We start from the raw sequence: 3938 nt of genomic DNA, 5'->3' as shown, positions 1-3938 counted from the left end.
TTTACAAAGATGAAGAGGGTATGGTAATATGGACATATATGTAGAGAGAAAGGGGGACACATAGGGTGTCGAAATGGAGGATGAAGGCTATGGAGGTGTGAGAGAAGTGGCTTTGGTGAAGAGGGTGAATTAGGACATGGGAGTTTCAGGTTTGGGAGTGGGAAGGAGAGGGAGGAGTGTGTGTGAAAGAGGAAAATGATAAAGTGGAAGAAGGAATGTGGCTGCATAGCATGGGCAAACTAGGGTCCACCAATAAAATCATAGCTCACAGCTCGTAGCTCAAAAAAATATAAACAAATTTGAGGTGAAATTTCAGCTCACGAGCTACAACTTTTTTTTGTATCACCTTTTCAAATTCGGGGAGCATGTGGTCTTTAAAAATTCAGCAAAACCGACTGTTTTTTCCACTGCACAAGGTCCTTGTGAGGTCCTTCTTTGGATAATTCTTTTGAATACCTCCAAGAGTGAGCTCCCCATGGTGCATGCATGCATACCACATACCCTTGACCTTATTTGGTAGGTCTATAATTGAAGATATTATTGAGATCATGATATAAGTAAATAGTATAACTAAGAAAATCAAATATTGAGGGTTCTAAAAAAATAAGTACATGTCAAATATAAATAATATAGGTCGAAAAAATATAAAGGGGTCAAAATAAATCTCTCTCATTATAAGTATACCATAAAAAGATGAATATTTTTGGTGTTCTAATTTATGAGAGTAAAAGAGAATAGATGTAGGAAGGAAAAATCACAATAGTGAAAAAATATACACATAAATAAAACTAGTTTTTTTGGATTTTTGTTGGGATGAAGTTACACCAAAAATAAGAGAAGCTTGCATGAAATTATTTTTATATGGAATAAAGAGTATGCAAAATGGTAAGAAAAAATATGGTAATGGTGAGTCAATGTACATAGCATAAATAACACACCATAGGTAGAAATATTTAAATAAATACCAAAATAATTATGAAAAATCCTTTTATTTAGGCACTATATACAATGAAATATTTATACACAAATGGGCCATAATATACTTATATTTTTTTATTTTTTTGGCTCAACTAGCCCAGTGACTAGCTAATTAAGGGTTTTTAAGAAGATATGGGAAAAGTCCCCTAGCTCACACACACCTATATACAGTGAAATGGTAGGGATAAACAAAATGTTTGAGTGATTTGATATTAGAGGTAGCTTACTATGGCAATGATGGAAAGCCGAAAAACGGCTATCAACATGTACATGAAACCACTAGTGATTAAAGTAACTAATAAAAAGAGTTGTGAATACAATCCAATCCTAATAAGGGTTAATGCTTAAGATCGATGAATACCTCTGGTTGTGATTGTAGCCTTACAAAGTATTTCAAGGTCTTTAGGAACCTCTCAAGAAAGAACATCCACCTGGAGTGAACCACACCACAAATGGCTATCTCCTCAACAAGATGGAGGAATAGGTGAACTTGGCTAACAAGGATAGAACGTGGGAATGCATCCTCAATTGCACAAGTTGCTTCAATCGCTAGAAGTCGACCTGTTGGAATGGCTGAAACTTCGATTTCTTTGGAACTCACAAACCTGTAACCAAAAAACCCTTCATAATCTTCATAGTAAACTTAGTCTTCAAAGTAAAGTTTAGGAGGGAGGATCAAATGTTCTATACCTGATAACTTCTCCCACCTTGAATATTGCAGTCTTTACCTTCATGTCCGCAAATCCACTAATGCTAGTTGGAAGCATAAAATATTGCACAAACAAAAAGACTTTTTAGTTTCCAGAACCCTAAACCACATACACACACACTCACATATACACACACACACACATTACCTGAAGAATCTTGTGTCAATCATGGGATTTGAGCCCATACATTTGTGTGGATCCTCCTTTATTAGTTTTAGTGAAGGCACCCTTGAGCGAACGCATATAACCTGTTGGAGTACGGATGCCTGCAATGACTTGTTTCATCCGCTCTTGATCCAACCTTGATAGAATCCAAGGTGCCTTTGGAAGAACCATCTTTCCCCAAGGCCCCATGCGAGGTGTGACCGAAGGAGGGAGCCTTCTAATGGCCCTCATGTCCTCTCTAGCCCCCAATGAATCTTTCTTGCGTACTATGTGATTCCATATAGCTTGCCCAACATTTTTGAACACATGCATTGGATCCAATAGGTGTTGGATTTTTAATGAAGCCCAATAGAGTAGTGATAAGAAAATACAGTACCTAAACATACCCCTAGGTGGATCATTGGGAGGAGGCAATGTGCTGTGATGCTCGTTCCAATGTCTTGCCCAATCGGCCATGGTCCAATGGAGTGGCTCCATCCCATTTCACGGTGGAGCATAAGATGGATGTGTGGGAGGAAAGAAGCAATGGTTATTGGGGTAGATCACCTTACCAAGTAGAGCGGGTCTCTCTGTCACGAGTGAGGGTCCACAAGTTGGGCATGACCTATGTCCAGATGTCGATAGTCCTACAAAAACAAAAGACATAACCGCATATAAGTGACCAATGCAAAGACATTAAAGAGCGTCACAAAGTTTAAGCTTACCAAAAATCTCTCCAAGCCCGGGGTAGTCATGCATGGTCCACATGAGAATGCACTTGATCATTGTGCGCTGATCAGAAAGTGGTCTTGATACATCAAAAAAATCTATGCCGTTCCATAGCTCTTGAAGATCTTCAATCAAAGGTGCTAAATATACATCCATGTTCTTCACCTTGTGTTTTCTTGGGACTAGAAGAGAGGGAAAAATGTTCCCCTTCTTGGTTGACTCCCATGGTGGAATGTTGTAGTTCACAACAACCACTCGCCAAGTACTCCATGAGGTAGACCGATGCCCAAATGGGTTTACCCCATCACTAGCAAGACCAAGCCTCAAGTGACGAGGCTCTTCTCTAAACTCCAGCCATGTCTGCTCAATGTGTTGCCATGCCGGCACTCTCATAACCCCATCGGTGGAGCGATTTGTCATATGCCATGTAAGAAGCTCCCTTGTTCCTTTGGTGTTGAACATGTGCTTGATGTGGGGAATAAGGGGAAAATGACGAAGAACCTTGCGAGGTATTGTGGTTCCTTGCATTCCCTCTTTGTACCTTGATTCTCCACACTCGGGGCAAGCATCAAGCCCTCCATGTTCATTGCGGAATAGCACGCAATCATTGACACATGCATGTATGCGATCATAGTCCATCCCAAACCCTGTCACCACCTGTCATGCCTTCCTTCGATTTTGTAGAAGATGATTGCCTTTAGGCATCATCTTGCCTAATAGCCTATGACATAATTAAATAACACTCATTATTGCATATAACCATGAAAAAAACTCACAACTAACACTTATTACACTTAAATGTACCTCAATAGTGCATCGACGCCTGCATTGCTCCATCCAAACATTGCTTGAATATACAAGATCTCAAGAGACGCTCGTAATATGGAGTAGGAGCATCCCTCGTAAAGAGCAGTGTGTGTTGCCTCTAGCAATGAATTTTTGGTTTTTTGGGCGGCTTCTTCACATGCACACTCAGGCTCACACTCATTCGCCGCCTCACCTACAAGAGGATCCTCAACCATATTGTGCAAATGATCTTCCTCCACCTCCATGTGGGGCAGGATGGTGGGGAGATCCCCATATGTGGTGGATGTAGGATGCGCATGCGCTCGTGTGGACCCACCCACATCGGACGACGGGTGTGACCCCCTTTCCATGACTCGTTCCTGGCGCAATCGCTCTTCCATCCTCCTCCCGCCTCCGCCCCCGGCTGATCACACTCCAATGGGGAGCGACATCAATGGATGCCAAAACCCTCGGATCGCTAGTTTCCATTCGAGCGCGTTTTCTCGGATCGTCCCATAGCCCATAATCATCCACGTGACCACACACTAAATAAGAAAAAGTTAAATAAGAAAAAGAAAAATCAAGAATGTT

General features: G+C 41.2%; 1 pseudogene; it reads right to left on the bottom strand.

Annotated features, from left to right (window-relative positions):
- Positions 1–1305: 1305 nt before the first annotated feature.
- Positions 1306–3583, bottom strand: LOC147440957 (uncharacterized; annotated as a pseudogene).
- Positions 3584–3938: the final 355 nt, after the last annotated feature.

The sequence above is a fragment of the Adiantum capillus-veneris genome, chromosome 15, assembly GCF_014529385.1.
Source record: "Adiantum capillus-veneris isolate H3 chromosome 15, ASM1452938v2, whole genome shotgun sequence".
NCBI classification, from domain to species: Eukaryota; Viridiplantae; Streptophyta; class Polypodiopsida; order Polypodiales; family Pteridaceae; genus Adiantum; species Adiantum capillus-veneris.
Note: the sequence above shows the minus strand (reverse complement) of the source record. Positions and strands in the feature narration are given on the sequence as shown.